The sequence below is a fragment of the Canis aureus genome, chromosome 25 (assembly GCF_053574225.1).
Source record: "Canis aureus isolate CA01 chromosome 25, VMU_Caureus_v.1.0, whole genome shotgun sequence".
Lineage (NCBI taxonomy): Eukaryota > Metazoa > Chordata > Mammalia > Carnivora > Canidae > Canis > Canis aureus.
In genome coordinates this window covers 13005632-13029225 of record NC_135635.1, presented here as the reverse complement: position 1 = coordinate 13029225, position 23594 = coordinate 13005632, and the positions used below count along the sequence as shown (strand labels likewise).

The 23594-nt window shown below is 33.8% G+C and overlaps 1 protein-coding gene and 1 pseudogene across 4 annotated transcripts in view; one reads left to right on the top strand and one right to left on the bottom strand.

The window, feature by feature from the left end:
• LOC144297738 (elongation factor 1-alpha 1-like) overlaps nucleotides 1-21978 on the bottom strand; it is a 70826-nt pseudogene extending 48848 nt beyond the window's left edge.
• CNTN1 (contactin 1) overlaps nucleotides 1-23594 on the top strand; it is a 349722-nt gene that overhangs the window by 99457 nt on the left and 226671 nt on the right. Inside the window, exon 1 of one of the 4 annotated variants that reach the window (XM_077870440.1) lies at nucleotides 19640-20033. The exons of the other annotated variants lie outside the window; for them this stretch is intronic. The gene's annotated coding sequence lies outside the window, so the exon portion shown is untranslated. Of the gene's footprint in view, nucleotides 1-19639; nucleotides 20034-23594 lie in introns of those variants that run through there. 4 annotated transcript variants of the gene reach the window in all.

Sequence of the window (23594 nt, the reverse complement as noted above, 5' to 3'; positions counted from 1 at the left end):
AAATCCTACTGTTTCACTTATCAATGCTCTCGTGGCCAAAGCTGGGCCATTTTCCCTAGCAGGCCAATTAAAATACATATGGGCACTGTTTGTTTTCTTTTGAAACAGGGACATTGATTCAATTATCAGATTAGTCCAGGGATAAATTTGGTAGGAACTAAGAAACACAAGTAGATTATTTCCTTAAATATTATAAACATAAACTTGTATTTCTTTTCTTTATTCTAAAGTCTATAGCATTCACTTATGTACGTAATCATGTTTAACCTTCACATGATGCCTGTGACATAGGTAGCTTGTACAGGTTCACAGTGCATTAGTAGTAAAACTACAAAGATAATACAGATACTATTTTGTTAAGATGCACAAGAATTGACTCTGGTGGTATACTACATATCACAAAATAACCTACCTTTTAGAATCTTCCCACTAAGCACTTGCAAAAGTTGATGATTCATTAAGGAAGGAGGGAAGGCTATACTGAAATGAAATAAGGATTGAAACTCCTGAAGATGCAGCCTAATCAACCCACAGATGTTGCAAGTCACTTGCTATGTGATCAGCACTGTTTGGAGTTTCATGGGTGATGCATAAGAACATAAAATGTGATTCATCAAAGATCGCATAATCCATGGAAGGGGATAGAATTAATCTGAAGAATTATTAGAAAAAAAATAATGGTTAGAGTGTTACAGCATGCTGACCATAGGAATTCAGAGGATGGTGTCCTACGACAGTGATTCCTCTAGAAAACATCATGTGAGCTCAGCTTGGAAAGAGGAGAAAGGGCTAGGCTCAGCTCTCAGCTCTTCCACTCACTCTATATTCTGGAGGGAAATATAACCTCTTTGAATTAGGCATGGTAGAGTGGTGGAACAAGGAGGCAATGTCTATTTTACTCACCTCAAAATCTGTGAGGATTAAATAAAATGTTCATATAAAATACCTAGACTGCTTGGTGAAAAAGAAAAAAAACACATTGAATCACTATCATTTCTCTTTCTCCTCTTTGAAATAGCTAAAATCTGGCTAAATGTGTAAAGGAAGAAACTTGAAGTATTCAAGAAGATAGAGACAGAAAAATATTGTAAACCAAAACACAAGTAGGAATGAACAGAGTAAGTGCAGACAACACTGGAGAAACAAGCTTACCTATGGAGCAATGGGAACAATAAATTCTTAATTTCCAAAGATCTCCTCCACAATACTTTCTATCTTGATTTTGCCATCATCATTTTTGAATTTCATATTTCTTAGTTATGAGGTCTTGACTGCTTTTGTTTTACATTTTATTCAGTTATAGTTGTTTGTTTTTATTCTCCATACACTTTGGCAGAGTATCTTGCATATTGATCCTTAGGGAATGTTTTCATTAACTAAATATTTATTTAGCACCTTCTGTGTGAATAAATTCAAGTTGTATAGATAACATGAAAGCAAATCATGAAGCATGTTGGACTTGGACATCAAATTTTGATACTGATGGGATGGAAAATGGTGCCTTTCTCCTTTTCACTCTAAGGCACACATCATGCTCTGCAGTTCTTTAAAAAACAGCACAAGGTATGCTATGTCATCCTTAATGCTTTTAGGTGGCCTCCTCTTCCAAGAATAACTCCTCTGTCCTTGATCATATCCATTTGGAAAATATCTACTCTTATCTCAATGCTCAACCGAATGAAACCTTTCCTGGCTTTCTTCTTCCCCACCTTCTCAGGTTGATTATACCAGGTATTTTCTACTTCCTCTGAACGCAGTACTTATTTTTATCATTGTGTTATAATACATTATTGCCTCTGTTCATATCTGTGTCTATTAGATTAGAAATTTAAATACTGAATGGGAGAAAGGGAGGAAGGAATCGCACGTGGGTAAATTTAGATCATTTTTATTTTACATACCTAATAAATGTTCTGCAATTCAGGATTTTACTTAAATGCACGTAAAATGAGAAAATATTCAGTATTTTAACAAAAATAAAGAATTTAGTATGATATCTGTATCATTACACAAAGAAGAAATCAACTGAGATAAATATGCTCTTTGAGCAGCATTTTTTTGTGAGTGTTTTTTAGCTTTGCCTGTGAGAGACAGCAACATTATTTTTGTATTGCTGAAGTGCTTTGAGAGCAATGCCCCGGTGACAGCATAAACAAAATACAAAGGCCAGTTTGTTTTTATATCTAAATGGGGGATTGTTGGTGAAGAGTTGTGCCAGCCAGTACAGAGTGGAATAGTGTTTTATTCCTCTCAAGATAGATGGATTGCTGAATTGCCTGAGTTCCTGCTGTTTTATACTCTGCCCCTTGAATTTGAAAATGAATAACTGCCCTTTTTTTTTTGAATGGGTAGCAAGAAAATATATAATTTAAATAAAACTGAACTGATAATATTGTCGTTAAAAAATATGTCCACTCAGTATTTTACCTACACGATATGCCAAAAATATGAAATGTCTTATTTGTTTAATGTTTTATTTTTTAGTAAATCATTACATTATTTAAACAATGCACAATTTGCTAGTGTGCTACACTATTAAAATGTTGTTCCTTCAGGTGAAGTGAATTAACTTTTACTTCATTGCTAAACCCATTAGTTGAAACTTTTTGCTGGGAGATAATTTAATAAATTCAACGCTTATCTTTTGAGCATCACAGTGAAAAGTCTCTGTGGGAGATAGAAATAAAAAGAAACCATAGTGTCCATAATCAGGGAGCTCTCAACAAACAGAGAAAAATTATTTCATGTACAGAGAATTATGACACAGAGGGATACAAGGAAGATACAATGACTATGAGAACAGAGAAGAGAAAGTACTTCCCATAGAAATGAATAATTGGCTTCGCAAAATGATGGAACTTGAAAAATGAGTCTCACAAATGAGGAGGGAGGAATTAGAAGAGAGAAATTGAATTAGATTATGGAAATCCCTAATTATCAAGAGATACTTTTTTCTCTATAGATATAAAGTAGTTGTGATGGTTATTTCTTATGTGTCAATTGACTAAGCTACAGTGCCCAGTTATTTAATAAAATACTAATCTAGATGTTGGTGTGAAGGTATTTTGTATGTGTGGTTAGCATCTAAAATCAGTTGACTTTAAGTAAAGCAGATTACCATCCATAATGTCGGGGGATTTTATCCAATAAGTTGAAGGCCTTAAAAGAGAAAACGCTGAAGTTTTGCACAGAAGAAATTTGCCTTAAGTCTGCAGCATTAACTCCTGCCAAGTTTCTAGCCTTCTGGGCTACCATAGGGGTTTCTTACTTGTCTACTGCACACCCATAATCATGTGAACCAATTCCTTAAAATAAATGTCTTTAAATATATATACATACATATATTTATAATATATTTATATATTAACCTATTTGTCCTTAAATAAATTTATTTAAAAAAAAATTTAAAGATTTTATTTACTTATTCATGAGAGACACAGAGAGAGAAGCAGATATAGACAGAGGGAGAAGCAGGCTCCGCATGGGGAGCCTAATGCGGTACTTGACTCCAGGCCCCAGGGTCATGACTCCCAGCGAAAGGCAGACACTCAACCACTGAGCCACCCAGGTGCCCCTATACATATATATTTTATATTATACATATATGTTCTGGATTTGGTACATACACACATCTCACACATATATAAGTGTGTGTGTATATATATACATATATATAGGTAGTATAGGAGTGTATGTATGTATGTAGTATAGGGGTGTGTGTGGATATATATACGGTATTGTTTCTCTGGAACATCCAGGCTGAATTCGGAGTTATTAAAAATTTTAAAGAAAACTAGGTTTATAACTTTTGTAGCGGACATAAAGTGGTCTTTTTTTTTTACATTAAGTGTTATAATTTTAAGCTTTTATTGAACACCAATTTACGCCAGGTTTTTGCTGCATCTATGGAGTATAATACAGCATAAAACTTAATGCCAGTTTTAGTGATTTTCTGTGCTCTTGTAAAGCATGCAATTGTGCTAAGTTTTTTTTTTCAAATTATTTCATTTAACCAATCAATGCAACATTCCTATAAGATAGATATTATTTGTGTGGCTATTATTATATTTCTAATTTGTCAGAAAAATAAAATTAAATGTGAGGCCGAGGACCAAACCTCAGGCTGTAGCATATGAAACATTGAATATTTAACCACTAAAATTCATGTCTTCTTACATAAAACAATTTGACTGTGGTCAATGATCAGTGAATACAATAAAACTATGTTTTTAAGTATTCATAAAAGATAACAAACAGCTATGTTTGTTATAGAAAAACTCTTTAAACAAAGAGGGTTTCTTCAGTTGTAGGAGATTGATGACTTAAACAGTAAAAGTAGAAAGGCAGCTTAAATCATGATGACCAGATTCTAGAAAAGTTAAAGCAATCATGATATTTTCAAAACCTGACAGTAAACTTCAACCAGATTTTAACAAACTTGCCTCACGCTATTATAGTAGTGCTATTCAAAGTAAGATTTTAATATTCCCAGCAGCTGCATGACCCTGTAGCTTGATAGAAATGCAAATTTGGGGGCTTTATGCCAGATTTCATATATCAGAATTTCTCAGAGTGGGACCTGGGAGACTGTGTTTTAAAAGAGCTTCCCAAGAGATCCATGTCATGTTAACTTTGAAAAAAACTGCACTACAGCAACAGGGACCAACAAAGAGTCTTGTGATGCCGAGGTAAGCTTCTCCAGGAAAGTAGAATGAAGAAATCAAGCTAGAGTTAACTAGAATTAATAATGGTTGATCAGTGTTCTGACTGGTCTCAAATATAAGATGAGAATCTGGGACAAAAATAAATTTAGGAGGGAAAGAACTTAACTAGGGATATGGAGAGGATGAAACTCTCATTCAAGGGAAGATGTGTTTGGACACAAAGTCAGAACAGGTGACATAGCATTAGTAAAAGAGGTCAGGATGATATACATCAAGAATCAAAGAAGAATTAAAGATTAGGGCAGACTTGGCAAAGCAAAGAGGGTAAAATCAAAGAATAAAGGAACACTTTATTTTAGAGAGAAACTAAAAATGTAAGAATCCATAGCCAAAGATCTGAAGTTGAATATAAACTATTTGGAAGCAGGAAGACCAGATATATTAGGCCAACTCTATAATAGGTGGCAGTTCTCCATCCTAAAGAATCACGTCTTAATAGCTAATACAATTGATTAGTAGCTGGAGCGCCTGAGTGTCTCAGTTGGTTAATCGTCTGCCTTCAGCTCAGGTCATGATCCCAGGGTCCTGGGATTGAGCCCCACATCAAGCCCCACATTGGGCTTTTTGCTCAGCAGGAAACATGCTTCTCCCTCTCCCTCTGCCTGCCACTCCCCCTGCTTGTGCACATTCTCTCTCTCTCTCTCTCAAACCCAAATAAAATCTTTAAAAACAACAACAAAAAAAACCCCAATTGGTAAGTAGCTAATATAATAACAAATTGTGCCATTGATTCAATCATTTATGAATTCAAAATACATTTTTTATATCCTCTATATGCCAAATACAGTGATAAATAAACAGAGATAAAATGTGAGACAAATGTGATCTCTGCCATCAGGAGAGTTAAGTATTAAGCAGTCATACAAGTGAGTAATTATCATTGCCATAAGTGGTACCCAGAAAAAGTGCAGATATCGTGAGAATGAATGAATTACAAGATACCTAACATAGCCTGAAAGGAGGAAGGTTAAACCAGAGAATGAATTCCCAAAGAAACATTACCCAGGGAAGTAGTTTTCTAAAAAAACTTTTAAGGTACAACCTTACAGATGAGATGAAGTTGATGAAGAACTGAGGAAAAAGCATGCTAGGCTAAGAGAACAGTCTGTGCAGCGTGTGTACATTAGGATAGAACAGGAAAATGACCAGGGTGATTGGAATGTAGAGAATGATGGGAGAATAGTATGAGATGGGATTAGTGATGATAGAAACCTGCTATGTCCTGTTGAAGACATAGAATAGCATCCTAATTGAAATAGGATTTTAAGCCAGTAAATAATAGGATGACATTTTCATTAAAAAAATAAATCCTCGGGATCCCTGGGTGGCGCAGCGGTTTGGTGCCTGCCTTTGGCCCAGGGCGCGATCCTGGAGACCCGGGATCGAGTCCCACGTCGGGCTCCCGGTGCATGGAGCCTGCTTCTCCCTCTGCCTGTGTCTCTGCCTCTCTCTCTCTCTCTCTCTCTCTCTCTCTGTGACTATCATAAATAAAAATAAATAAATAAATAAATAAATCCTTCTAGGGCATTTGATATGGGTTATGTAGGGAAATCTTTTAGGAACTTACTATAATCCATCAGGCAAGGGATGATGATGAGTTGGAATAGGTTAATGGCAATGGTGAGAGAAAGAAGTAGATAGATTCAGTATATATTTACCAAGTAGAAACCAATAAGCTAGTGGCCATAGAGGAAGAAGAAAATATAAAGTATCACATCTAGGTTTCTGATGTAAATAGAGATGGGAACCATTAACTAGAATAGGGAGAATTGGAGGAAATAAATTTTGGGAGAAAACTCATGAATTCAATTGCAGACTGCCTGAGTTTGAGATGCCTGTTAGTTACCTAAGTGTAAATTTAAAGTATATCAGTAGATTGATGAGCTGGAACTCAGAAAAGACATTTTGCCTGAAGATATAAGTTTGGATTCATTATACATGATTGGTCAAGTTATTAGAGGGTATAAAAATGCCTGGGAGGAGAGAATGAAAGGAGAAGAGGTTTCTTATATTTTAATCTTTTAAGGATGATAATAAAAAGTATTGCATTGGCAAAGGAGACTGAAAAGGAATGAACAGAGAAGCAAGAGGCAAAGGCAGTAAGTTTGTGTCCCAGAAACCAGTTGTAAAGATGTCCAAGTAAGGAGTCAGTAAATGTGTGACAGAAAGCCAAGGGGTTAAAAGGAATGATTTACAAGGGACTGACCAATTCACTACCTTCGATTTTTGTATAGTGATTGTACTTTCTTAGTCAATCTCAATTATCGTGCCACACCCACTGATATTTTTGAAGTCAGAAACCTGAGTGTCATTCTTAACATCTTCTTGCTGAACTCCCACATACAACCTGCATCTTTAGCATCTTTAAAGTACCAAAAAAGAGAGAAAATCCCTATCAATCTAGAATTCTATACTAGCAAAAAATCTCTCAAAAATGCAGATTAATACTTTTCTTCAAATAAACTAAAGCTAAACAGATATATTGCTTTTAGACCTGCACCATAAGTAATGGCAGAGGAAGTTCTTCAGGCAGAAGGCAAATGATACCAGATGATGTTCACTGGAGTTATGCAGCACAGAGGCCCAGCATACTAAAGCCCATATTCTATCCACTGTACTTTCAAATCAGAAGCTATAAGCAGTATGAACATAAACCCAAGTGTCATTCTAACCTATTTTCTAACTTTTTATGGATTTATAAATAAACATCAGTAAATTAAATTAATGTATGAGGTTATTGCAGCATTATTAAAAGAAGTCCATGAGGGTTGGTTGTAGGAATTATTAGATTTGATAAATCATGTAAAGTACTTGAGAAAATGCCTAGCATAAGTACATCTCAATGTTCATAAGCTATTATTATTTGATGATGAATATGTAATCTAATCTATTACCTATAATAAAATCTATTATTTGATGTTTTATACACAATTGGTATTTGTATGCACAATAAATCTATTATTGAGTAGTTACTTCATAACATATATATGATAAAGTATATTCCTTCATAGAATTTGAACTAATATGACCTGTTTCACCATGATGGGGTATTAAAATAGGGTCTTACTATGCTTAATATTTAAATAACTTTAAATCCCTGATAAGGAGGTTTTTTCCTCAGCATTAAGGAATTAGTAAAAAAAAATAATAATCAGCAAACACTTTAAAAATGTATTTATATCATTTTTTTGGTCAGAGAATTGCTTTCCTAGTGGGGGGTAGTATTTTCTTTTTTTGCAGGGGAGATAGTGTTTTTCTGAGTCATTAAGACCTGATAAAAGTACTCAGAAAATCTGAATTTATTGATCAATCAACAAACATTTATTATAAACCTATTTTATGCAAGCCTTATGCTAGATATATATATGATTTAGCAGCATAAAACAGCATATATAGGATCTAACTTTTGGGAGTTAATGCAATAATGGTAACTAAAAACTTTTAATTTTCGCTATGTTGAGGCACTATGTCAGGTAAGGTTTCTTTTGTTATTCTCTTTTTTTTTCCCCATGTTCTTGCATTTAGTCAATCCTCACAGTTTTCTTTTTTTTTAATTTTTATTTATTTATGATAGTCACAGAGAGAGAGAGAGAGAGAGAGGCAGAGACACAGGCAGAGGGAGAAGCAGGCTCCATGCCGGGAGCCCGACGTGGGATTCGATCCCGGGTCTCCAGGATCACGCCCTGGGCCAAAGGCAGGCGCCAAACCGCTGCGCCACCCAGGGATCCCCAGTTTTCTTATGATAGAAGCATTATTTGTTAGTAATATTTTTACTTGACAAAGATATTGAGATTTTAGGAAGTTAAGTAATTTGGTTATGGACAAATAGTAAGTGTAAACACAATACTAAGCACCAGGATGTAGGAAATGAGAACTTATTCTCTTATCTGTTAGATATACTGCCTCTCTATATATATATAACTCATTGGGAAGTCAAGGAAGATATAGTTGAAAATATGAATACAAGGTAGGAGAAAAATGCTCTTTAATTTTTCTTTTTTTAAATAACAATCTCTGCTGTTAAGCATTAGTTATGAAATTATTAAATTAAAAAGGTACTAAAAAGCATATTTACCAATTGAAGTTTCCCAGTTTTGATGAAGAAGGAAAGTGACAGTTTAATCTTTGAAAGTACAGAAATAGATCACACCCTGGAAACCAGAAGTTAGAAAAGTCAAAGACATCAGGGTTTTGTTTTTTTTTTGTTTTTTTTTTTAACATTTTTGGCAATCATCTCCACACCAGATTTGAACACATTAGCTTTAAACTACCGGAAATTTAGGAGTCAGCTAGGAAAATTCTCAAAGGACTAAAGAGAATCTCCCTGGAGAAAGCAAAGTGAAAACAATAGCTAGAGCTATTAGAATTAATAACAGTTAATCAATGTTCTGTCTAGGCTGAACCTAAGTAGGAATATAAGACAACTGAGAATTCAAGTAGGTCAGGGTATAGGTAGGGTTGTGGAAAGAATAAAATTTTCCCACTTAAGAATAAATGAGTTTGGACACAAAATCAGAGCAGACTGTTCAGCATGGGTAACAATAGGTCAAAGTCTACTGACCTGTACAGGTTTGACAAGCTAGGAGGGCAAAATTCCGGGACAGAAACAAGTAGTGATTTTTTTGAGAAAAGCTTAATACATAAGTATTCTTAGCTAAAGTTCTAAAGTTGGAATTCAACCATTTATTCAAAGGCAGGCAACTCAATTCTATCTGGTCAACTCTATCACAGTGGCTGACAATTCAAACCTAAAGAATCAGATCCTCTGATACAAGCACACACTGTGCCATTGATTCATTCATCCATGTGTTCAGCAAATATCATCTATGTGCCAGTCACAGTGATGAACATCAAACTTGTGGTAAATGAAAGGCAAATGAGACAAATACGGTCCCTGGTATAGTAAAAATCATATTATAGTGGAAAGTTAGGAATTAAATGCATAATTAATTACAATTTAGATCAGCTATAAAGGAAAGTTACTGAGTATTGTGAGATGAATCATAGGAAGAAACTGTCCTAGTTTGCAAAGGCGTCAAATAAAGGATAGAGCTTGAAAGACGAGTCAATTAGCAAAGCAAATATTTGGAGAAATTTCATAACAGAAGGGGAATAACCTAAGTGGAAGAAACAGAGAGATGGATGACCAGTGTGGCTGGAACATAGTAAAGCTAGAGGATTAGTTTGGGACCATAGGACATTATATGCAATGTTGAAGATTTTTAATATCTTAATTGTAGTGGGAAAACACTCAATATTTTTATGCCAGTAAATAATATAATGACATTTTTATTTTTACTTATTTATTTTTAAAGATTTTATTTATTTATTCATGAGAGATACACAGAGAGAGGCAGAGACATAGGCAGAGGGAAAAGCAAGCTACCCGGAAGGAGCCTGATGCGGGACTCAATCCCAGGACCCCAGGATCACAACCTTAGCCAAAGGTAGATGCTCAACCAATAAGCCACCCAGGTACCCTGACATTTGCATTTTTAAATATTCTTCTGGTATTCTTAGATGGCATTTTGTGTGGATTAGCAGGCATAAGAGTGGATCTGGAGAGATCACCTATAAAGCTATCTCAATAGTCTAAGCAGGAAATGATGATAGCTTGAACTTGGTTATTGACAATAAAGATAGAAAAAATTAAATGAATTCATTATATAATTAGAAAGTAGAAAAGAGAGTTGTAGCCATAGACTTTAGAAATGAGTACATGGTGTAGGGTAGTGCCATTCACCAGGATAGGAAGGACTAGAGGAAGACCCACTTTGGAAAAATATTGAGAATTTAATTATCACAGAGTGAGATAACCAAGTGGAAATATGAAGTTGACATGCCTACACCTCAGAAAAGATATCTTGACTAAAGACAAAGTTTGAGTTCTTGAGCATATATATGTTCCTTCAAGTATAAAAGATATCTTAGCTTCTGGCATGAGCAGATGAATGGATGATAATATCATTTCCTAGCATAGAGATGAAAAAGGATAACCAAATTTAGGAAAAATAAGCTGAGTTCATTTGTGAACTGCCTGAGTTTGAGATACTTGTGAGATACCCAAGTATAAACATTAAGCATATATAGCGCTGATGGATCTGCAGTTCAGGAAAAACATCTCAGAGATACAAGTTTGAAATCATTACACATAATCTGTTAAGTTATGTGAGTGGATGAGAATATTGAGTAGAAAATGAGGAAAGTTGATAAGAGGACAGGGAAGAAGAGAGAAAACTTAACAGATATTTAAGGGGAAATAAAGTAAATGAGTTGATACTGAGGAAGAAATGCCAGAGAAGCAAGGAAGTAACAAGGTGAGTATGGTATCCCAGGATTCAAATAAATAAATGTTTTGGCTATTAGAGATTTGATAGAGCACTGAAAAGGCAAGAAAGAGGAAGTGAAGTAAACATATACGGTTCACTGTTTTCTATCATTTTATATTTACTCTAACTTTTGGATAATCAGTTTTAGTTGTTGTCAACATCCACTGATTTTTCAGGGTAGAAATCTTGGCGTTCTAAATATTGCTTCTTTTATCCCCCGCATAGACTCAGTCAGCAAATCCTATCAAGTTCACCTCAGAAAACTGTTTGATCTCTCCTTGCCTCATTATGCTTATAGTTAATGTAATGTCTCCTTTCAGATTCAGTTTATTTGCATCATTTGATTACAACATACACAAATGTTTATTTATTTGAGTAACCTTTACCCCCAATGTAGGTCTTGAACTCAGGATACAATGATCAAGAGCCACATGCTCTGCTGATTAAGCCAGCCAGGCATCCTTTCCCGTTTTTAAGTGACTGTGATATACATTTTAAAGCTTCATCTCCTCAGACATTGTCCAATCCTAAAATATCCTTGTCCCTATTTTATTGTATCTGTTTCTATTGACTATTTGCTCTCTTGATATGGAACACAGTTTCTTGTTTCTTTTTTAACCCTGCAGTATTTTTTATTGTACACTGTAGGTTGTATATAAAAGGACAATAGACACTACAATAGTAATATTTTTAATCATATACTATATATTGGATAATTGAATTTCAATTTAAAAAAATGTTAAAAAGGAGAAAAAGTAATATTATTTATCAACTAGAATAAAACATGATCCTTCTTTTTTCAGATCAACAGTCTGAACATATGAGTCAATGTAATTTATGGTAGATCCAGATGGAGACTTTATTGCCATTTTGGTTAAATCTAATTTACAACTAATTTCAGATACTTTAAAGGGTAATAAAAAGACTTCAACTTCAAAGGCACTTGAGATATGAGTGTACAGAGCTCCAGCAGAGCTCTGATGTTGGACATTTCCAAAGAGCTAGCTTAAAAAAAAAATCTAAAGATGGTTCTAGGCTGTCCAAAAGCTGGTGCCACTCTCTTCTCAAGTTTAAGTTTCCTGCTGTACCCAAATCAAAGCCTATGGATTTCAAAGATTCTGAGGTAGTCCTATAAGTATTCCAAATTTAAAGGGATTTGAAGATCCTAATTAAGACTGGCTAGGAGTGGACCTTCCAACATCCTTCTCATATACTGGCAGACACTCACTATCATTCTATGTTCCTGTATTTTTTTAAGTGGAATCTGTAATACTGTAGTATTTTCTAATTCACTCTCTTAAACCATTGTATTATTCTTAAATTATTGTTATTTAAATATTTTTAGGTGGCCACCTTACTAACCTATTCAACTATAGCAAAAGTGTATACCGGATTGATTTTATATGTGTAATTATTTTATCATTTAAATTTTCTTTTAATATTATTGTGGAAGAAGGAAGAACAATCAGATAGTTTAAAGCATATTTATAGCTAATGCTATATTGTTCTATGAATCAATGAAGAGATGCTGACTTCTATGTTTTTTCTAAACTCTTTGTTTACCTGGATGATATAACCATCTTTGAAAGTATCCTGACTTTTCCCCTAGTTCTTAATAGGAGAAAAATACAGATCTCTTATGATAAATATCTTCAGACATTCCTTTAGGTTCAGTTATTTTTCAGTTGGCCAAGAGAGTTTACTACAACTCAGTTTTTGCCTATCCATATTGGTAACATTAGTTGAAATTTTGAGGGAATATTTTTAAAATCAAAATTCAAAAACCATGTTGGAGCTGGTTAGATATAATTGCTTTACAACTTTCTAGACACTGAAATCAAAGCTGAGATGTGCTGTTAAATGTTTAATCACCAGCGTTCGAGGGGAAAAGAAAAGCCCTGTTTTTTAGCATTTGCTGATTTTGTTCCTGTAATTATTTTCACCAAGGTTGGTTTCAACTAGCAACACGATGTTATTGAACGTAGAGTTAGAGGTGCTCAATAGCACACTATTGTATAGCATTTTTACCATACAGATAGAATAGATGTAAACAATTTCTAAAGCATTGATAATAGTAAAATGTATAAGAAGTGATATATTTTGAGTATTTGTCTTTTTAAAATATAATATATTTAAATGTAAATTCATATCATTTATTTATAAAGAATAACTGTACTTAATAATTGTCTTGCAAAATTCCTGAAAATTAAAATAGACTCTTAAAAGCTGTATGGGTTAGTTCTAATAGACCACTGATCCTAAATCTTTTGGGATAAGTACTGAGCTGGAATTTGACCCATAGCCCACATCAATGAATATCTGTGAAGGAAGGACTCAAGTCAATATTAGTTAGATCAGAAGAAAGTCAGGTATTCTTCGCATTCACACTTTCATGCCCCAAACTAATTTTTCTCTCCCCTCCATTTCATAACCTGTTTTTCCTTGAGTCACTAATTGGGATTATTTCCCAAACATAATTATTACTGGCTTATATAATGGCCTCTCTAACCAAGAGTTTTGCATCTCTGTGCTAAGAAGGCACTTTAGATCGTATGTTATCCTTATAAATTGAAACTTGTAGACCCTACACTTATCTACTTTAATTTAAATCCTCATGCATTTCAGCAAAGTATCACTTTGTTCCTAAGATCCCTATAATCCACTCTCTAAAACTAAAATATCAGTTGTATTTTCAAGATACTTTTATGAGTGGCTCTTTAATTTCATAGGACAGATGTCTCTGATGAAATCTTCTCCAGGAAATTACAGTTGCAAATTTAAAGATAAAACTTTTTATGAAAAAGCAAAGTTGATCACCCCATGTAATAACTCCACAAAAACAAATATTTCACAAAAGACTTTACTAGTACATTAATATCCTGCCTTGAGACCTACGTTATGGTAGAAAGTAAAATGTGTTCTGAAGTATTTATCTCAAGAGAAACTTATGCAAAATTGTTTTATTAAATGAAAAATATAATAGTTACATTTTACATGTTGAAACTATGGTCAAATAAAAATAGGAGGAGTGTGAATAGAGTGTGAAACACTTGTGCAAATTTATATTTGAAATAGTTCTATGTCTGTAGAATTCTGCATCACTACAGGTTGGTTGTATAAAAAAATCTAATTTATGTTGTTATCAGTCAGAGTAGTGGCTATTTTGGGTGGGTGGTGGAGGGTGGAGGGGAGAATACAGGGCCTGTGGGACTTTAATAATAGATTATTTGTTGATCAGAGTGCAGGTGACATAGCTCTGTCATTTCGTGGAAGTTTAGCAAATTGTATAGTCACCTGTACACTAAAGTGAAATATAGTATAATTCAAGTTTTAAAATATTTGTGCACATATGCATATCTCACATGAATGCTCACAATATATACTTGTGCCCTATAATCATGATGTAGTTATTTTAAAAATACATGTATTTAGAAATTTTTAAATTAGTGCCTTTTTAGTGATAATGAGGCTAAAACTTATATAAAGTTCTTAAAAGGTATTTATATTTTCAAGATAATATACAATCAAATATTATAGTAAATATATCATCCATTTTGTTGTTGGCATTATTCATTAATAAATTAATCAAGTTAGCCTTTTTTCCCCATTAAGTCTTCTTGAAGAATTAACTCATGTGTTGAAACTTAAAAATCCTAAAAGACCTAAGACAATACAGACTTCTGTTGAATAAAAATTGAGACAAAGTGAGGTATGCCTAAATTATCTTGAAAATAGAAATATATTTGGACCAAACTATTTTGCAAATATTTAAATTTGTTACCAGAGAAGAAAAGCAGACCAGTAGGATATAGTTTTTAAAGATCTTCCCTAATGTGTATCTAGAAACAGACTGGCACATACCCAGAACTGTTTAGGGAATCTCATAAGTTAGAACTGGTTGCTGATATCTCTTGACTTGAAGTTAGTCACTTCAAGATCATTGAGTCACTTAAAAGGAAAACGTGCCATAAATACATGATGGGGATTAAGGAGTGCACTTGTGCTAAGTACTGGGTATTGTATGGAAGTGTTGAATCACTATGTTGTACACCTGAAACTAATATTATACTGTATGTTAAATAACTGGAACTTAAATAAAAACTGTAAAAAAAAATCTACTTCTCTGAAAATAACTAAACGTAAATAGGATTACATAAGGATTATAATAGTTATTTGGGAGATATAATACCTTCACAGACTTAAAAGGCTTTAAATTATATTTTTCAATTATGCCTGTAACCATTAGTAAGATTCTTAGTACCTTCATTTTACAGGGAGATTGAACTACAAATGGGTCATTTTATGACATCTGGGAAGCCATGGCAGTATACAGATATCTGTAAACTAACTGAATATTGAGAGAATAGCAAGTATTTTAATAGAACTAAGGAATCCAATGTTACAAAAACAATGTATAAGTAATAACAAATTTTTGAGACATATTAAGAAACATATTCCCTATATTTTTTCACCCTCTTTATTTCACTGAATTTATTTCTTGATGACTGAAGAGTGTTTAAAGTGGAATTGAATGTCATTTGTAGTATTTTTTTTTCCTTTTGGTTACCATCTTGGAAAGGGAAGTGTGAACCGGAAAAGAAAAAAAAAAAAAAAAAGAGAGAGAGAGAGAGAGAGAGAGAATCCAACAGCAAAGAGCTTTGTGAAGTCTCTTTTTAATTTTTTCCCTCACTTTTAAAATTCATTCTTAATATCTCAAATATTTATTTTTTTAAAGATTTTATTTTTTTATTCATGAGAGACAGAGATAGAGAGAGAGAGAGAGGCAGAGACACAGGCAGAGGGAGAAGCAGGCTCCATGCAGGGAGACCAACACAGGACTTGATCCCAGGACTCCAGGATCATGCCCTGGGCCGAAGGCAGGCAGGCGCTAAACTGCTGAGCCACCCAGGGATCCCCAGTATCTCAAATATTTAGGTAATATCTAAATCTCAAATATTTAGATAATATGAAAAGCAAAACAAAAATATGTGTGCCCACTACCAGTTTAATAAATAAAGATATAGGCAAATAAGTCCTAATATATACTCCTCCCCAATCACACCCTTCTTCCTCTCCCCAGAAATAATTACAACCTTGAATTTGGTATTTATATACTACTTAATTTTCACCTAAATACATATATTTTTAGACAAAATGTAATATTATCATGCTGTCTTGCTTGTTTTTAAATTTTATATAATTGGGATTATGATGCATGAGTTTTATTTTTTTTTCCTCAGCATTTAGCTTGTGTACTCCATCTATGCTGATACTTGTAGCTCTTTTTGTTTACTTCTTAGTGAACTTTAAGAATGCTGTAAACAGATGTTATAGTGTAATAAACATGGTCTTTGGTCATATGGAACTTAAATTCCATCTTATTTTAAATATTCATAGAGTATTGATAGTACGTGCAAGTTCAAATTCAGTGAAACCTGAACTTGTTTTCAAATTTGTCAAACATTAAAGTCCATTTTAGTTCCATTACACCACTCGGTTTCTTTAAATATCCCACAACCTCCATAAAACATTTCCTAATACTCTATGGGCAGTTGGTATTGCCAGTATTTCTTCTGTTACTATGTCTCATCTAGGGAAATAAAAATAAGAATTAACACTTACCTAGAAGTCATTTAGCGTACTGGTGCAGTGCCCTTTAGTAATTATCTCATTTGCATATCTTAACATATATCAAAGTGATATATGTTATATATTCATCACTCTGTATTTATGTGTTTACCTGTTATCATCACTAAAGTGTGACTGCTTTGGAGGCAGCCACTGACCTAGCATCTGGCAAAATTCCTTTCTTGTAGAAGGTACATGATATGTTTAATTAAATGAATGTATTATGATTAGGGGATGATAATAATATTGGTAGGACAGAGCAAGAAAAGAAAGAATGTCTTAAATCTCAGAACAAAAGCACTCTGCTCCTACATCCCTGAGCTCAGAAATGTAGAAACTTTGGTAGGCTGAATTGTTTTCCTAATGCTACATGGCATTACGTTTTCTTATAATGGATATAAATTATGTGTTTTTCCAAATGGCAGTAGTTAGGTAGTCTAGTTATATATTTTAATAGCACAAATTTAACAGGCTAAATATGCTTTGATTTTTTTGCATTTTGATTCATTTTATTGACCCTATTGTACATTACAGAGTTTACTTTATTTTCTACATGCATTATAAATTTAAAATATTGGAAAAGCCTCTTGATCTGCAAAGAGATCAAATTCATCTAAAATCACATTCTTTGTTTTCCATCCATTTGAAAAAATCGGTTAAGTGTATCTCTTAGGCATAGCAGACTTCTGGACAGTGGAATTTAGTTGTTATTATAACCTTTGGCTTTGTTTTATCTGAGAGTATAATTGACAACTTTTCCACCAGTTGTTACCCTTCAAGACGTACTTGCAGCTCCCACTGATGTTTTAGGGATTTGCCACCCCTCTAGCCTTTCCCCTGTCATATTCTTCTTTGCAGACTTCCAGTGTTGGTCTCTTCTAGGTCATGAAGTGTTTCTATGTGTGTTTCTCATATTTCTCCCCACTTTTAAGACAATTGAATTTGAAAATTCACCAAGTGGATACACAGTTATCTTCATTTAGATTTGGGTCTTGAGTATTTGTATCAGAGAAAAGATACTGATTTTCTTCTCACTCACTGCAAAAGGAGAGATGAACTAAGTTTTTCCTATGCATAGTTATGCATTATCCAATCATGGGCATTTCAGAGAGGTTAAATTTCTAATGCTTCTAATTCTAATACGTAGTTATTTTAGTTTATGTGAGTTTATATCTCCTGAATGATTGTACTCTATATCCCCATACCTGATAAGTTACATTTTAAAGTTTTCAGTTTTCTACTATTTTTAAATGTTATCTTCATACAAAATTGCTTCTGTAGGTGATTAAGTTGATAAAACTCTAGGCAGAATATTAATCCTTAGCTATAACTTCTGTAATTTTTTAAATGTTTGAGGTCTTTCAATCTTCATTTAAGGAATAAAGAATATTACTAAGGTAAATATTATAAAATAAAGGCTACTATGTAGTCCACTTGAAGTGTATTAGGTTAGAGGCAATATATATAAATGTTTAAGTAGAATTTCCTAAGGTAGAACAAAACATTTTGGAGTATGGGATATATAATATACATAGTAACTGGGTGATTAATTTCTCAGACTGCCATATAGAATATTGTAGCATAATCTTGAATAAGTAGGTGCAATTACCTTTTCTATGACCTAACAGGCATGCTCTTATATGCATTGAAAAGAAGTGTTTCCCTGAACATCCCTGAACTCCATTCCACTCCTAGTACCTTCACAGGCTGCTATCAATTGCTACTGGTTTAATTACTGAAAGTCACTGTGATCCTGCTTTCTCCAAGGCTGAATTGCTCCCAGTTACTAATTGTGTAACTGTTAGAAGGGAAACCTTGAGTATACTTTGACAGTTTTTCTCTAGGCTAGCCCCAAGATACGAACTTGAAGTTTTCACTTGAGTCTTATAAATGTCAGGTGTGACAACATAGAACTGTGATAATTGTGTGTGCATATGTGGTATCTATGGGTAAATAAAAAAGAGGCTGTGGAAAGACACACATTAGGTTTCTGAATGATCTTAATAACATCATATTTAGTCCTTTTTTGGTGGATAAATAAAGCTTCACTAATTTTTACACTGAGCATACTTTGGGAAATAGACAAACGTTTACATACATTTGCTATTTTTATATGTTTTTTCCACTATGGTTTTTTTTCACAAAAATTATGACATTTTAAAATGCTACCTGTGTTTTCCCTTGATGAATATTAGCATAATGAAATGCACATTTTGTTTTAAAGCCTGCTTTTTTGAGGCAGTGAAAAAAAGAGTAATAGAAACCATGATGTGTTCTTAGAAGCTTATATTCTAAGAAAAAGACTCTCAGAACTACTGGCACTCCCAGAAAAAAAAGGTACTTACCATCCAAAATACTTAACAATGATGAACAAATGTATCCCCATGATGATTAAAAAAAAATCTCTTCCACATTATTCAGATGAAAAATTAATTATTTTAAAATAAAAGTCTTCTAAGAAAAGTTATCCTTATGAATCTAGATAAAAATTTCCTATGATTTGTAACCATATATCATCATCTGTTTTTTTTCCCTTAATTTTCAGATTAGCCTGTTGATTTTTCAAAAATGGCAGGAGAAAAAAAACAACTCTGTATATCTCACTTTTAATATAAAATATTCAGTCTAAATCTGCAGAAAGTATGTCTTTTGAATAAAAGAAGACAGATACTACAGTGTTTCTGCCAGAGAGTCCAGTTTAAACATTCTGCAGTATGCAAATGTTATCTTGTCTATGTGAGTGTTTTACCCGAGTGGCTGTTGCAGGGTTGGAGCATTCTCCCTGTGATTTAGGTTGTAATTTTATTTGTGGAAATAAACCAATTGCGGAGCTTCAATTGTCTTAGCGATGAGGTGATCAATAGCCCATTACTGGATAGAACAGTGGCTACAGGAAGTGCATTGAAGATTTTAATGCATGAATTATGCATGCGGTGCTCATTCTTTAGTCTCCGAACAGAATGACAGGGTTTGTGAAGTCGCCTCAGATAGTTTCTTGCATTAAGTGACTGCAGTGAAATGCTTAATATTTTCAAGCATAGAAGCAGCATTGACTCGGGCCAGCCGAATTTGGAAGATGTAAATCCCCCAGCTCCCAGCACAGAATGCTTTATTTGAAAGTATTGCTATGTAGGGAGCCAGCTTCACTGTCATCTAACCTGCTCTCCCCAGAAGGTTGGCTGAAGGATGGGAGCGGCTGTGCCTGCCTCTGAGGTCACAGCTTGAAGTCCTTTTAACTTGCTTTCTGCAGCAGGAGAGAGGCGTATTGTGGTATCACTGTCGCTGCATTTATTCAAATGCATAATTTGCAATAAATCCTGTACCCAGAACAACAGATAACTCAGCGTATCAGGTAAGTGCAAGGTTTTTCTCTCGGTTAGGTAATTGTAAGTGAGAATGTGCTGAGTTAGGATAACGGTGATGCAGTATTAGTAAGGTTGACTCAGATCTCAGTTTTCGGATGTAGTGTCAGGGTTCTGAATTGTTTTGTTGATTGAAAGGGGAATTTATATTTTTGACAGTATTGTGCCATAAGGTGTTTTATTTGCATGCAAAAGCTTTTCAAGAATGTGCCAGAGCTCAGATGTGTGTGTGTCTTGGATAGATAGCCTGCAAATGGGGAGGGGCAGCACTGAGCGTGAGCTGAATCAAAAAAAAAAAAAAAAAAATTATCTCCTTCTGGAGAAGTTTAAGCAGGGCTGTGGTATTCCTTTGGCTCAGATTATTTCCTTCATGTCAACATTTTAAAATTATGGTGAAGGATGTTGGTAGACACCCAAAATGTTCAGTCCTTCTCCCAGAAGTAGAGGATAACACTGAGGTACTCAAACTCAAATACGGTGTTGCATACAAATTGAACAGATGGAATTGAAATAATTTGGAATAGCATGTCCTTGAAGGAAGACCTTGTTGTCAGAAAACAGTTTGGCTTCTACCTGGAGTGTTTTGTTTTCTTTCCTCCTGTCCAGTGTGCGTTACTCTAAAAAGAATGGATAGATAGTATATTTTGAAATTTACACAAAAAAGTTCTATTTTTTCTTGATGCTTTAAAAATTAAGCTTATGTAATTGCTGAACCCACTATGTAAAATTCACAAAAACTCTGAAAAACTGAAAAGTAATAATAATAACAATAATAATATACTAAATTTGCCAGTCTTTGTAAATTAAAGCTGCTTGCTTAAATATCATGGCAAAAAATTAATAAATATGTAAATTATGTGCTGTATGATATGAATTCCTCAACATCTCTTTAGGGTGAGAAAATAGCATTAAAAACAATTCAGTAAGAAACTCTAGATATAGTAAAATGTTTTAATGATGATTTTAAACAGTAAACATATTCTAATACTGTGTATATACATGCAGTATTAGTATATATACACACATATACCTATATGTGCACATGTTTATGCACACACATATATACTATAATATAATTTGTAAAACATAATATGTACAATATAGCATGTATGTATAGGTACTTCCTCAAGTATGATGCTAAGTTTTAAAAAATACATTTGCTAAATAATCTATCAAGAACCAGTAATAGGGCAGCCTGGGTGGCTCAGCGGTTTAGCGTTGCCTTCAACCTAGGGCCTGATCCTGGAGACCCGGGATCGAATCCCACATCATCTCCCTGCATGGAGCCTGCTTCTCCCTCTGCCTGTGTCTCTGCCTCTCTCTCTCTCTGTCTGTCATGAAAAAATAAATTTTAAAAATCTTTAAAAAAAAGGACCAGTAATAGATATGCTCAGTATGCCTTGTGAAATAGGCATCACTTATAAAAAAAAAAAAAAGGAAAGAAATACAGAGCAATGATTAATAAGAGCACAGGAAAACTACTTTTCAAACATTTCACAATGTATTTTGATTCTGCTGCGGTATTACTCTATTGAGTTTCCTTTCAACTGCCTGGTAGTATGGTGCCACAGAACTCACATTGTAGAACATGTTTAAATCTGCAAAGCTGAAATGGTTTAGGTACAGGAAGAAACTCAGACGTTGAGTTTCTCCTCAGAGAGGGGAAGATAGGAAGCAGAAGTAACTGCCTATACATTTTAGAGTTCTCCTGATGCTGAGTCATGGTGTTCAGTGCTGCTCAAATGCCTCCTGGCTGAGGTGGCCCATTAATAGCTAGTAAGATGGAATTGAAAGGAAAATGAGAAAGAATAGAGGAGGCAGAAACTTAAAGATATTTATTACCTAACAACATACTAAATTCTGAGTAATGAGTATAATGGCAGCACTACTTGTTGGATCTAGCTGAGGTGACAGTAGGAGAAGAAAAGCCCTCATGCTGGATGACAAGATCATAGCAGTAAAATTAATGGGCTAACATGGTGAGATTGTATAAACAAAGGGTCCACATAGCACTGCACTTGTTAAACCTTTCTGTCATTGTTCTAGTCTCAAACCTAACCCTAGCCATTACTCAATATCATTGAAAATACATGATGGTTAGATAAAGAACATTTCCTGGATCATGTGAGGGAAATCTGGAATGAGATGCTCTCAGTTCCTAATTTCCACAGTATTTGTAATTAATTTTTATAGATTGTCAGTATGAGAAACTAACAAGAGATTAATGAGAATATTTGAATATTAACCACAATATAGGACCTGAGACACCAAAATTAGTTTAGGTCATGATTATTATGACAAAGCATAATCATATTACATGAAGTTAGGGAGGAGACTGAAGATACAAAAAGGATGTAATAAAAGGAAAGATGAAATGGAATGAGGAACCCATATAGCAGTGAAATATCAAATACAAGATTTTAAAAGAAAAATGTGCTTAACTAATGGTTGATACATATTATTAATGCCTCTTAAAATCAATTTATAAGAATTCTGAAACATTATGATTCACTAATATAAGGCTTTGTAATTTACTTTAAAAATGAATTTTAAAGATGACTTAATAGAGTGAGAAATCAGTTGAATATTTTAAAATGGTAAGCCATCAATTTTCCTTTTAATATAAATACTTATATTAATGTTTGCACATATGTTATAATAAATCTAAGTAGAAAGCTATCTACATCTATATTTCTGTATATCTCTATGTGTCTTGTATTCGGCATTAGTCATAAACTAGGATTATAAAAAAGTTATGAATCATTTATTGGAAGACTAGGAGAGAAAAAGCATTTAAAGAGGAATAATACGTCCATTTTCCAAACTTAAAACACACATACAAATTGATTAAATCTGAGTTTATATTTTTTGAAAAGGAAGCCCCCCTGTATTTTTTGTTTAAGATTTATTTGAGAGAGAGAGATAGAGGGAGGGAGGGGAGGGATAGTAGGAAAGAACAAAGAATCTCAAGCAGACTTCTCGCTGAGCATGGAGCCCCCACACAGGTCTTGATCTCAGGACCCTTAGATCATGAACTGATCCAAAACTGAGTTGGATGCTTAACCGACTGAGCTATCCAGGCACCATCCCTCTCCCTGGTACTTTTTAGTAAATAATTCTGATTTATAAAATCCACAGAAACTTTTTTGAGTATGAATTTGTAACAGAGTTATACCAAGAAATTGCATCTCCTCTTTTCTTCCATTGGTAAAAATAGTAAAATTAGTTCCTCCTTAAAATATGTTCCCTAAGAAATCAGTTTTTAAAATACTTTCATTTCCAAATGCTCCTAAAATTTGACTCTGAGGATGTGTCATTTTAATATGGCTTCATGCATGTTTCAAGAATCTCTTTCCTCTGATAATAAATATAACATTCACTCTATTTTTCATTGTTTTCTAATCATTTTCCTCTCATAAGACAACTCAGTATAATGAAGAAGCATCTATTTAAGGATTCTTCAAATGTAAGAAAAAATGTACAACATAGAGCCATCTAAAATATTTGGTAAAATGTTTAAGTGTCATAGGTCAAATAAGGAACCATACTCA